This window comes from Panthera uncia, chromosome F2, assembly GCF_023721935.1.
Source record: "Panthera uncia isolate 11264 chromosome F2, Puncia_PCG_1.0, whole genome shotgun sequence".
NCBI lineage: Eukaryota > Metazoa > Chordata > Mammalia > Carnivora > Felidae > Panthera > Panthera uncia.
This window is the reverse complement of record NC_064812.1, coordinates 41,254,104-41,268,128: the sequence shown is the minus strand read 5'-3', so window position 1 is coordinate 41,268,128 and position 14,025 is coordinate 41,254,104. Positions and strand designations below refer to the sequence as shown.

The following is a 14,025-nucleotide window of genomic DNA, read 5'->3' as shown; positions in this document are numbered from 1 at the left end:
TTTTTGAAAGATGATGCAGTACTTTCGGCAAGGCCATTATAAAACTGAAAGGTATGATAGGACACCAAAATAGTTAAATGCTTCAAAATGCAGAAAAGCAAGATCATTAAGATCCCGTATAGAGAAAAAGAATCGCAAGCAGGCTCCAGGCTGCATGTGGAGCCCAACATGGGGCTTGAACCACGATCCTGGGACCATGCCCTGAGATGAAATCAAGAGTCAGATGCTCAACAATTGAGCCACCCAGGCACCCCTTATTCTACTTTTTATTAAGTAATTTTCTTTTTTGTTTTGCAGATCTCTAAGAAATAAAGGTTACAAAACATCAATTACTATGATAATTGAACTGCTTAAAATAGAAACTCAAAAACCAAAATGGAAGCCAATGGACTAATGATAAATACAAAGGGTTACAGAAATACTGATTCCTAGGTCCCTCCCCCAAAATAAAATACTCTAATTTTATTGGTCTGGGGTATGAAAGGTATGGCTGGACACTGGAATATTTTAAAAAGCTCCCTGGGTAACTCTTTATTTTTTATTTTTATTAAAAAATTTTTTTTTTACTGCTTATTTATTTTTGAGAGAGAGAACACGAGTGGTAGAGGGGCAAAGAGAGAGAGGGAATCACAGAATCCAAACAAAGCAGGCTTCAGGCTCTGAGCTCTCAGCACACAGCCTGGGGATGCGGGGCTCAAACCACCAACCGTGAGATCATGACCTGAGCTGAAGTCAGACGTCTAACTGCTTAATCAACTGAGCCACCCAGGCGCCCCTCCTGCAGGTAATTCTAATGTGCAGCCAAGGTTTAGGACCATTTTTCAATTACAATAACTAAAGAACAAAATCCACTAAAATTTTTATGGACTTCATGCTACAACCATATGTTAATTTAGAGTAAGTTCCCATCTTCCTTTTTCTTTTTTAAGATTTTATTTTTAAGCAATCTCTACACCCAACATGGGGCTCAAATTCACAACCCCAAAATCAAGAGTCACATGCTCCACTGAGCAAGCCAGCCAGACACCCCAACATCCTAAGTTTTTATTGTTCCTAGCCAGGTTGATAATCTCTTTTCCTAAGGTTTCAAATCTTCCTTAGTAGCCCAATAATTTTGTAGGTTTCTTCTAACAAGAGACATTTCTTTAGTAGGTTCCCAGGTATTTCATGCTTTTTGTTGCTATTTTGAATCTAATCTTTTCCCCATTGTATTTTCTAATTTGTTATTACTACTATTGATAAGAAAACTATTGATATTTCTGTTTTTTCTCCCCCATGCCCAGCCATTTCACAGAAATTTATAAATTCCCAGTTTTCCAAATGATTTCCCCTTTGTCTTCTTTTTCAGCAAACAGCGTCTGGCAGCACTATTTCATAATTACAAAGGGAAGAACTAAGGCAAAAGAATAAAAAACAAAAACCAAAAAAAAAAAACAAACCGAAAAAATGGTAAAAACAAAAAAAAAACCTTTTAACTTTCATAAAGCCAGATTTACATACCAATTAAAAAAATTAAACAATCCAAAGCTTCAAGTTATCTCCTTCACAACTGCAGACAAGAACTACATTTCAATTGTTCAAGCTCCACCTTAGTCTTTGGTTACATCTTGTTTCTCAATATGCTCTTCAGTGGAGGCCTACCACCTGTTAAAAATGTAACACTAGAAGAGGCAAAAATTCTTCTAAAAAAAAGAGAACACTACTTACAATGGAGAAGAGAGCCCAACAGTCACAGTACTATGGCCCAGTTCTCAATGAAAATCAAAACTTACTATCTCATCTTTGCAGTTGAGTTTAAAACAAAAAGTCATCTAATTAATTTCTTACATATACCCATGACATCTGATATCAGTGAACTTCAATATTCAACTGTGCATTATAGTTGGAAAAACTAATAAACTATGAACCAAAAGACCTGGATTCTAATCTCAGCTCAGGCACTAAAATGAGAGATTTCATAAAAATTACCTAACTGCTTAGGGTGGGGGCATACACCATTTTACACACACACACACACACACACACACACACACACACACACATTTTAAATTTATATCCAAGTTAGTTAGCAGATAGTGCAATAATGATTTCAGGAGTAGAATCCAGTGATTCATCCCCTATGTATAACACCCAGTGCTCATCCCAGCAAGTGTCTTTCCTAATGCCCCTTGCCCATTTAGCCCATCCCCACCACAACCCCTCCAGTAATCCTCAGTTTGTTCTCTATATTTAAGAGTCTCTTATGTTTAGTCCTCCTCCCTGTTTTTATATTATTTTTGCTTTCCTTCCCTTATGTTCATTTTTATATCCACATATGTTTAATTCCACATCTGTTTAAATTCCACATGAGTGAAGTCATATTTGTCTTTCTCTGACTTATTTCACTTAGCGTAATACACTCCAGTTCCATCCACGTTGTTGCAAATGGCAAGATTTCATTCTTTTTGATTGCCGAATAATACTCCACTGTGTGTGTATATATATATATATATATATATATACACACACACACACACACACCACATCTTCTTTATCCATTTATCTGTCGATGGACATTTAGGATCTTTCCATACTTGGGCTATTGTCAATAGTGCCACTATACACATTGGGATGCATATGCCCCTTTGAAACAGCACACCTGTATCTTTTGGACAAATACCTAGTAATGCAATTGCTGGTTTGTAAGGTAGTTCTATTTTTAATTTTTTGAGGAACCTCCATATGGTTTTCCAGAGTGGCTGTACCAGTTTGCATTTCCACCAATGGTGCAAAAGGGTTCCTCTTTCTCTGCATCCTTGTCAATATCTGTCATTGCCTGAGTTGTTGATTTTAGTCATTCTGGCTGGTGTGATGTGGTATCTCATTGTGGTTTTTTATTATTCTTTTAATGTTTATTTTTGAGAGACAGAGCATGAGCAGGGGAGGGGCAGAGAGAGGGGAAGACACCAAATCCAAAGCAGGCTCCAGGTTTTGAGCTGTCAGCAGAGCCCAATGCAGGGCTTGATCCCAAGAACCATGAGATCATGACCTGAGCCTAAGTCAGACGCTTAACTGGCTGAGCCACCCAGGCGCCCCCTCATTGTGGTTTTGATTTGTATTTCCCTGATGATGATGTTGAGAATTTTTCATGTTGTCTGTCATCTGGATGTTTTCTTTGGAAAAGTGTCTATTCATGTCTTTTGCCCATTTCTTCACTGGATTATTGTTTTTTAGGCGTTGACTTTGATAAGTTCTTTAGTTTTTGGATACTAACCCTTTGTCCGATATGTCATTTGCAAATAACTTCTCCCATTCTGTCGGATCCCTTTTACTTTTGCTGATTGCTTCCTTCACCGTGTAGAAGCTTTTTATCTTGATGAGGTCCCAATAGTTCATTTTTGCTTTTGTTTCCCTTGCCTCCAGAGACATTTTGAGTAAGAAGTTGCTGTGGCCAAGGTTAAAGAGGTTTTTGCCTACTTTCTCCTCTAGGATTCTGATGGCTTCCTGTCTTACATTTACGTCTTTCCTCCATTTTGAGTTTATTTTTGCCTATGGTATAAGAAAGTGGTCCAGGTTCATCCTTCTGATGTTGCTGTCCAGTTTTCCCAACACAATTTGCAGAAGAAACTGTCTTTATTCCACTGGATATTCTTTCCTGTTTTGTCAAAGATTAGTTGGCCATACGTTTGTGGGTCAATTTCTGCGTTCTCTATTTTGTTTCACTAAGTGTCTATTTTTGTGCCAGTACCATTCTGCCTTGATGATTACAGCTTTGTAAGACAACTTGAAGTCCAGAATTGTGATGCTTCCAGCTTTCGTTTTCAGGATCGCTTTGGGTATTTGGGGTCTTTTCTAGTTCCATACAAATTTTAGGACTGTTTGTTCTAACTCTGTGAAGAATTCCAGTGTTGATAGAAATTGCATTGAATATGTAGATTGCTTTGAGGAGTATCGACATTTTAACAATATTTTCTCTTCCAATCCATGAGCATGGAATATTTTTTCATTTTTTGGTGTCGTCTTCAACTTCTTTCAACTAGCTTGCTATAGTTTTCAATGTGTAGCTTTTTCACCTCTTTGGCTAGGTTTATTCCTAGTTATTTTATGGGTTTTGGTGCAAATGTAAATGGGATCGATTCCTTGATTTCACTTTCTGCTGCTTCATTATTGGTGTATAGAAATGTAACCAATTTTTGTGCATTGATTTTATATCCTGCGACTCTGCTGAATTCATGGATCAGTTCTAGCAGTTTTTTGGTGGAATCTTGGATTTTCCATATAGAGTATCATGTTGCCTGTGAACAGTGAAAGTTTGACTTCCTCCTTGCCAACTGGGATGCCTTTTATTTCTTTGTGTTGTCGGCCTGCTGAGGCTAGGACTTCCAATATTATGTTGAATAACAGTGATGAGAGTGGACATCCCTGTCGTGTTCCTGACCTTAGGGGGGGAAGCTGTTTTTCCCCACTGAGAATGATATTAGTGGTGGATCTTTCACATATGGCTTTTATGATCTTGAGGTATGATCTTCTTAAATTTTTTTTTTTAATGTTTATTTTTGAAGGAGAGACAGACAGAGTGTGAGCAGGGAAGGGGCAGAGAGAGAGGGAGACACAGAATCTGAAGCAGGCTCCAGGCTCTGAGATGTCAGCACAGAGCCCGACGTGGGGCTCAAACTCACAAACTGCGAGATCATGACCTGAGCCAAAGTTGGGACGCTCAACTGACTGAGCCACCCAGGTGCCCCCTTGAGGTATGATCTTCTATCCCTACTTTCTTGATGGTTTTTATTATGAAAGGATGCTGTATTTTGTCAAATGTTTTCTCTATATCTATTGAGAGGATCATGTGGTTCTTGTCCTTTCTTTTATTAATGTGATGTATCATATTGATTGATTTGTGGATACTGAACCAGCCCTAAATCCCAAGTGTAAGTCCCACTTGATCATCGTGAATAATTCTTTTAAAGTATTATTGGATCTGGTTGGCTAGCATCTTGTTGAGAATTTCTGCATCCATGTTCATCAGGGAAATTGGTCTATAGTTCTCCTTTTTGGTGGAGTTTTTGTCTGGTTTTGGAATCAAGGTAATGTTGGCCTCAAAGAACAAGTTTGGAAGTTTTCCTTCCATTTCTATTTTTTGGAACACCTTCAAGAGAATAGGTGTTAACTCTTCCTTAAATGTTTGGTAGAATTTCCCTGGGAAGCCAACCAGTCCTGGATTCTTGTTTGTTGGGAGATTTTTGATTATGGATTCGATTTCTTTACTGGTTATGGGTCTGTTCAAATTTTCTATTTCTTTCTGTTTCAGTTTTGGTAGTTTATATGTTTCTAGGAATTTGTCCATTTCTTTCAGATTGCCCATTTTATTGGCATATAGTTGCTCACAGTATTCTCTTATTATTGTATTTCTGCAGTGTTGGTTGTGATCTCTCCTCTTTCATTCTTGATTTTATTTGGGTCCTTTCCTTTTTGTTTTCGATCCAACTGGCCAGTGGTTTATCAATTTTGTGAATTCTTTCAAAGAACCAGCTTCTGGTTTCACTGATCTGTTCTACTGGTTTTTAAAAATTTTGATAGCATTGATTTCTGCTCTAATCTTTATTACTTCCTGTCTTCTGCTGGTTTGGGGTGTTATTTGCTGTTCTTTTTCCAACTCTTTGAGGTGTAAGGTTAGATTGTGTATCTGAGACCTTTTTTCTTCTTTAGGAAGGCCTGGATTGCCATATATTTCCCCCTTATGACTGCTTTTGCTGCATCCCACAAGTTTTGGGCTGTCATGTTATCATTTTCATTGGCTTCCATGTACTTTTTAATTTCCTCATTAACCAATGCATTCTTTGATAGGATGTACTTTTTTTTTATTAAAAAAATTTTTTTAATGTTTTTATTTTTGAGAGAGACTACGAATGGGGGAGGGTCAGAGAGAGAGAGGGAGATACAGAATCTGAAGCAGGCTTTTGCTTATCTGGAAAAACTCTCTCCTTCAATTCTGAATGATAACCTTGTCAGGTAGAGCATTCTTCATTGAAAGTTACTACTACCTTTCGGCATTGCAATACACTGTGCCACACTCCCCTCTGGTGTGCAAAGCTTCTACTGAAAAGTACGCTGACAGTGCCTTCTTTTGTTACCAGTTGTTTTTTCTCTTGCTGCTTTTAAGGTGCTCTAATTTTTTACATTTTACTTATTTATTAATTTATACTTATTTTTGAGAGAGAGAGAGAGAGTGCACTTGAGTGGGGTAAGGGCAGAGAGAGAAAGGGGAAGAGGATTTGAAGCAGGCTCTACGCTGATAGCAGAGAGCCTGATGTGGGGCTTGAACTTAGTTCAAATGAACAGTGAGATCATGACCTGAGCTGAAGTCGGATGCTTAACTAACTGAGCCACCCAGGTACCCCGAACATTTTAATTACAATATGTCTTGGTGTGGGTCTTTTGGGGTTCATCTCATTTGGAACTCTCTGGGCTTCCCTGATCTGAATGTCTGTTTCCTTCCCAGGTTAAGAAAGTTTTCAGCCATTAGGTCTTCAAATAAGTTTTCTCTCCTTTCTTCTCCTTCTGGGACCCTGATAATGCAAATGCTATTCTGCCTGATATTATCCAATAGGTCATTTAAACTATCTTCATTTTTTAGAATTCTTTTTTCTTTTTGCTGCTGTGTTGGGGTGAGTTATACACTCCCCTGACTTCTAGACTACTGATCCCTTCTTCTGCTTCATCTAGTCTGCTGCTGAACAGCTCTAGAGTATTTTTCAGTCCACTTATTGTATTCTTCAGTTCTGTGACTTGTTTAGTACTTTCTTACTTCTCTATCTCTGAAGTCTTCACTGGGTTCATTCTTCTCCCAAGTTCAGTGAGCATCTTTATGATCATTACTTTATCAGGGCAGAACCCCCTGGTTCCTCAGGGAGAAGCTCCATTTGTGAGATCCATCCCAACTGAGGGTTCCCGCAATGAGGGTGGAGTTTTTGGCAAGACTGTATCTCTGCCTTTTCTACCTGTCTCAATGTGGTCCTTTTAACAGTTTGTTGTGAAGGAGTTGTTTGGCTAGTTTTCAAGTTTTATTCAGAGGAAACTGTCCCATAGGTAGCTGTAGATTTGATGTGTCCATTGGAGGAGGGAGTTCCTATGCCAGCATCTTGAACACTCTTCCACAACATATTACAGAAATTAGTAATGATTTTTTAAAAAGTACATTTCTTAGATAAGAAAAAGAGGGACAAGCTTTTGTATTTTAATTTTAAACTCATATAAAGCTGAGTTGAGAGGAACTGAAACCAAAATTTTAAACCACATATAGAGTGAAGCCACAGTAATTTTTTAAGAAGTCTCCTCTAGGCACCAATCTGCCCATTACTGAAGAGCAGACTCAAATGCATTATTCTACAGGCTTAGCCAGAAAAGGAAAAAAGAAAAATTAACATGTACTCAACACCTATACAAGTGTTAGGCATTTCCACATTTTACTGTTTTAATGATCTAAATTTTGTTAAGTGGTAATTACATACGTTTTACAAAAAAATAAATTGAGTCATGTATAGTTAAACAGTTTTCCCATGGTCTCACAGCTAGTTTTTATAAAAATGCAATTTTTTTCTAATATACATTGTTACCTTCAGAAATAAACATTATAGAAATATTTAACTTATGTGAACCTTATTATGTATTTGGGGAAAGCCACTGAGGAAAAGAACTGAAATATGGTAATAAGTATTAAAATGCTAAAAGTAATCATTCAAATACTATAAGGGAGTAAAAAGTAAAAGCTGTGACTACTTTAGGGTGTCAGTAAAGGCAATTTCAAACAGGTTAGGCTTGGTAGAGAAATTCACCATGGTGTGTAAGAACTAAGTCATAGTTGAGAATTTTAAAAAAATTGGAAAAACAGAATAAAGACACTGGGAGTTACAAAAGATCTTTAGAAAAGTTGGAGATAGAGGGAAGAATAAGGACCTCAGGTTTTAAACAAGACCTCCAGACTTTAACTAGCATTTAAGCCATATAACCCAAGGCAAGATTAATATTCTTTAACTATACTATAATCAGGTTAACTCCTTATTCAAAAACCAAAGGTTCCCTGGCCAACCAAATCAAATCAAAAATCTTTAACCTGGCATTCAAAGCCCATCAGTCATGCCTAAGCTTGTCCTCAGTCTATTTTTCTAGTTTTACCTCTTTCTATATGTTCTATTATAATCAAACCAGATTACCACCTGTTCCTAGAATATACTCTGGCTTCCTCACCTACCTCTGAGCCCAATATGTGCCCCTCTCCCCTGCCATTCTGAAATCTTACCAATTCTTCAAGATGTAGTCAGCTCAGTAGCTTCACACCCAGAGATATTGTTTCATCTTTAAATTCTCCTATCATTTTATCTGTACCACTTCACGGCACTTTATGTTCTATCAGGTTTGAATCAAGATTTATATACCTACTTTTCCCTAAAATATTTGGAGGTTCCTAGAAGAATATTATTTCGTACAATTTTGTATTCCCCAAAACACTTACAAAAATGCTTGCATATATATGCCACCAATCTGTACTGAGGTGAGTATAACCAGCAGAAGCAGAAGCTTCTCAACCTAGAGTTTAAAGAAAATCAAAGACTTCATTTTTGACATCTGTACTAATATTCACAGAAAACAGGAACCACACCCTATACATCAACTGCTTCACTAGACCCACAGAATTTAAATTTACAAGCAAATGTTCAGGTCCATTCAGCTAGCATCTAATTATAAATTCTAAGTATTGAGCATGGCAGATCCTGTTTTAAAAAAATCTCAATCTCATGATAATATATAAAAATTATTTCTTCTCTTGCCAAGAAGCACAGCTGTTTAGTTAGCAAACAAAAAATGATGATGTGTGCATATTTTTACCATCAACAAAATTCAGATAAAAAAGTGCATCATTTCAAAAAGTATTTGTACAGGGGCAGCTGTACAGGGCTGACTGCTGAAAACAACAACAAAAAACCCACCGTATAATATTGAAAAACAAAGCTAGTAAAGCTCAACTAAAATGCTACTGTGGAGTTGATTATTCCATCACATCCCTAATAAATTTTCTTTAGTATTTTTCAAAGCAGTTATAATCTGCTCACCACATTCAAGGCTTTATGCTTTGTGTCAGAGGGAAAGAATGAATGAGATGCTGGGAATCAAGACACGTTACCACAAAATTTTAATGAAAAGCACAATAAGATAAATACTGTGATAAAAATAATAAAGTGGTAAGGAAGCAAAAAAGGAAGAGTGAAGATATGGCTTAAAGAATGTAGCATTTGAACACTTGAAATAGGTGTGAACAATATGTGGAACCTCAGAAAGTAAAACAATGGTAAAGGCACAAAGCTCTACAGGAAAATATCTGTTTCAAAAAAAAAAAGTCACATGTGCGGTGCCTGAGTGGCTCAGTTTGTTGAGCGTCTGTCTTCAGTTCAGGTCATGATCTCACGGTTCGTGAGTTTGAGCCCCACTTCGGGCTCTGTGCTGACAGCCTGGAGCCTGGAGCCTGCTTCAGATTCTGTATCTTCCCCTCTTTCTGCCCCTCCCCCGCTCCACTCTGTCTCTCTCTTAAAAATAAACATTATAAATAAAATAAGACAGAAATTCACACGTACGTCTGCAGCCGAGGCTAGACAGAGACATTTAGTAGAAAAATGGGGAGAGAAAAAAATAAGACTACGGTGAGTTTTTGTTCCTCACAGTTTTTTCTGAAGCTTTTGGAAGGAGTGGTCTGGTAAGAATTGATAAGAGTGAAGTTTGCAACAGAAAAAGAGAGAATAGAGATCAGGTCCAGGATTGCTATGACTGACTAGATATGGAAGAATAAAGCTGAAATTAACTCCACAGATTTTTGGTCTAAGCAGCGAGGAAGCTGGTAAAACTAGTATTAACTTTCAATAAACATGAAGTAGTAGCAAACATTTATTGACCCTTACTTTGTACAAAGTAGTGATAAAAGAAGCACTCAAAACTAGGGGCGCCTGGGTGGCTCGGTCGGTTAAATGTCTGGCTTTGGCTCAGGTCATGATCTCATGGCTTGTGAGTATAAGCCCTGCATTGGGCTCTGTGCTGACAGTTCAGAACCCGGGAGTCTGCTTCAGATTCTGTGTCTCCCCCTCTCTGTGGCCCTTCCCCGCTCATGCTGTCTCTCTCTCAAAAATAAATACTAGGGGCGCCTGGGTGGCGCAGTCGGTTAAGCGTCCGACTTCAGCCAGGTCACGATCTCGCGGTCCGTGAGTTCAAGCCCCGCGTCAGGCTCTGGGCTGATGGCTCGGAGCCTGGAGCCTGCTTCCGATTCTGTGTCTCCCTCTCTCTCTGTCCCTCCCCCGTTCATGCTCTGTCTCTCTCTGTCCTAAAAATAAAAAAAAATAAAAAAAAAATAAATAAAAAAAATAAATAAATACTAAACATTATAAAAAAAAAATAAAGGAGCAGAGAAGAACAAACTAAAAATATTTTCAAAAAATTAAGAGTGATAAAGCCCAGGGCCAAAAAGTTTAGTTGGGAGATAACTGTAGACAGGGGGAACATCTAGAAACAACTCTATAATGACTAGAAATTCAAGCTGGGCCTTAATGCAATAGTAGGTCAAACTATTTGGGGGAGAGGGAGAGAGGAAGACAAGGGGGACGATGATGTACAAACATTTTCCCCACAGAAGAAACAGTTGAGTCCATGCTAGAGGGGGTAGGGCCAGGAGAAAGTACAGTGGTTGAATAGAAATCTGGTAAGATAGGGAAAAGCAAACCGCAAAGAAAAGTAAGTATCAGACTGAACAGTTTAGACTTTATTATACAGGCAACAGGAAGATTAAGGCCTTCAAATAGGAAAATATCAATCCATATACAAAAGCAGTACACAGGATGGACTGGAGAGACTCCTGAAACTAGACTGAAGGCAAACAAAAAAACCCAAAAACCCAGAAAATTAACAAAAGCCTGAGTCACAATAATTAACAGCAGAAATAAGAAGGGGAAGAGAGAATTAGTGAGGTATAGAGGACAGTATTTAGAGACCAACTGAACATGTGGATGAAAAGTGAGTGAAAGATGACTTCAAAGGTCTAAGCATAAGCCACTGGCAGGTGCTGGTTTTGCTTCAGGAGGGACAAGAAATCAGTTTGGGACATATTTATCTTGAAGTACCTTCAGCATATCCACAAGACAGACATCTGTCAGACAAACAGAAATGCTAGGATGAGCAGGGAGCTCCAGGACTAAAAAGATGGAGTAGTCATTCATGTAGAGATACTGACTGATACTCTGGAAGAAAGAAGAGTGCAAAGGACTGACCTCTCAGGAACACCTAGAGAGGAAGCAAGAGAAGGGGAGAAAACAGAGCACAAAGCACCTTTTCAACATAATTGCACATGTCTCACAAGCCTCACAGACTAAATAACCTTATTGTGCCAAAAGGCCACAATAAGCAGTGAAACATGTGGACAAATCGAGGACTAATGGTAATGTATAATAATAAAATACTTCAGAAAGCAATGCCCTTTGACCCTGGAATTTTTAATCACAGAAATTTATCCTGAGAAAGAAACTCTTGAGGAGGGCAGGGGGAGGGGCACACATCTGTGCATAAAAAATTTTCCCTCTGGCATTAACTCTAATAGTGAAAATGGAATCTAAATTCCTAGCCATAGACAGGAATGGTTAAATGTAACATGAAAAGCCAAATATCTTAAAAGAAAACATTTACCACATAAAATTTTAAAACTTCAACATTGAAAGGAAAAAGCATTAATGTTAAGAAAAATATCTGTAACCTATGACAAAGGGTCAACATTTTTAAGATACAAAGGGCCCATGTAATTAAATCATTAAGAAAAGGGGCGCCTGGGTGGCTCAGTCGGTTAGGCGTCCGACTTCGGCTCGGGTCACCATCTCGCGGTCCGTGGGTTCGAGCCCTGTGTCGGGCTCTGGGCTGATGGCTCGGAGCCTGGAGCCTGCTTCCGATTCTGTGCCTCCCTCTCTCTCTGCCCCTCCCCCTTTCATGCTCTGTATCTCTCTGTCTCAAAAATAAATAATTAAAAAAAAAAAAAATCAATAAGAAAAAAGTAAAATATCCCCAAAGAAAAATGGGTAAGATACAAATGGCAATTTCCAAAACAAATAAGAATGACCAGTAAATAGAAAAATGTTGGTTCTCAGTACTAATCAAAGAAATAAAAAGGGAAATGATGTATTATTCACCTCTCCATGATATGGGGAAAATGGGCACTCATATTCTTGACAAAACACACTGGAACAACTTTTCTGAATGCCATTTTTGGCAACAGAAGCACTTTAGAAAGTTTACACAAAAATTCTATTTCCAAGTATATATGCAAAAAAATTTAAATCATTGTACAAAGTTATTCACATACTGTGGCTTTGTCTTAGTAATGTTGAAAAGTCAGAAATAACCTAAACATTCAACAATAGGAGACTGGTTAAGTAAATAATGGCATTATCTATATAATGGATTTTTTTGACAGAACAGAGATTAATATTTAATGTGGAAAGTTGTTAAATAAGGCAGTTTCTTAAATAAAGGTTTCTAAACAGCACATATAAACTTTTTTTCTTTTTAAGTCTAGAAAATACACATCAAAAATTTAGTATAGGTTGTCTCTGAGCACTAGGGTAAAATATGCTAATATTGCCCAATTGTTATTTTTTTAATGTTTTTATTCATTTTGAGGGAGAGACAAAGTGCGAGTGAGGGAGGGCCAGAGAGAGAGGGAGACAGAGTCCAAAGCAGGCTCCAGGCTCAGAGCTGTCAGTGTGGAGCCCAATGCAGGGGGCTCAAACTCATGAACTGTGATATCATGACCTGAGCCAAAGTCGGACGCTTAATCCACTGAGCCCCCCAGGCACTCCTGTACTGCCTAATTATTTTATAATGAACACATATTCTCTGATTAAAAAAAAAAAAAAAAAGAATAAACCTTCTTAACTAACAAAACGCAAAGAACATGTAGAAAAAATCAGGTGTAAAAAAACAAATGCAAAGTTATAGGTACAATTGATTAAAAAAAAAAAAGATCTTTTTAATTCCCCCCCTCCCCCCAACTACTGTTAAATTAAACAAGTATAAAGAATTAAGGATAGGGGCACCTGGGTGGCTCAGTCGGTTAAGCGTCCGAATTCGGCCCAGGTCACAATCTCACAGTCTGTGAGTCTGAGCCCCACGTTGGGCTCTGCGCTGACAGCTCAGAGCCTGGAGCTTGCTTCGGATTCTGTGTCTCCCTCTCTCTCTGCCCCTCCCCTGCTCAGGTTCTGTCTCTGTCTCAAAAATAAATAAAAATAATTTTTTTTTAATTAAAAAAAAAAAAGGATAGCTCCACTTACAAAAAATGTAAAGAAAGAAAGATGAAAAAGTTGATACAAAGAGGAAAATAGAAAATTCACATCACAAAATCTTAATCATATTAGAAGGAAGCATGTTCATCTCTAAGAGACAACAATGTCAAGATTGGGGTTTGCAACCTGAGTTAAAGTAAAAACAGAACAGAGAAAATGAGTCAACTTTGGGATGAGAAAAGGATTAGAAAGCAACTAGTACACAGGCAGCTGGAAAAGAAATATTTAAGTTACCAAAGCTGTGACTTTTATCAGGAGTGCTAGGCAGAAAAAGGAAATGGCGGTATTTACAGGTTGAGAATTGACCAGTTATACACAGCAAAGGTCAAGGAGAAGAATATGAGGTGCTAGTGAGTTCACAGAATATGAACTATAAGGTTCAGTACTGGAAAGAAGGAAGAAAAATAACAGCCTGGGAGGTGACAATGAGGACACAAAGCTGGTTCATCAGGTATGATGGAAAACAGAAACAGAAACACGGGCTCTTGAATCATCACCTCTGGTGATTTTAAGACTTGAGGTAGTTAAGGATGATGACAAGGTTAAGTAACTCAGTCATCCATGTAGGTTACTGATGTAGAGTAGAGGTGAAGGTCACTGGAGTTAGTGAACTGTAGTTACAAATGTGGCCCACCTTTATGGTCTGAAATGACTATAACTGTTACTTTAACCTCTGCAATCCTTT

General features: G+C 38.0%; 1 protein-coding gene across 6 annotated transcripts in view; it reads right to left on the bottom strand.

The window, feature by feature from the left end:
• The window catches only part of PLEKHF2 (pleckstrin homology and FYVE domain containing 2), a 68,063-nt gene that overhangs the window by 10,666 nt on the left and 43,372 nt on the right, over window positions 1-14,025 (bottom strand). The gene's annotated exons all lie outside the window — the stretch shown is intronic.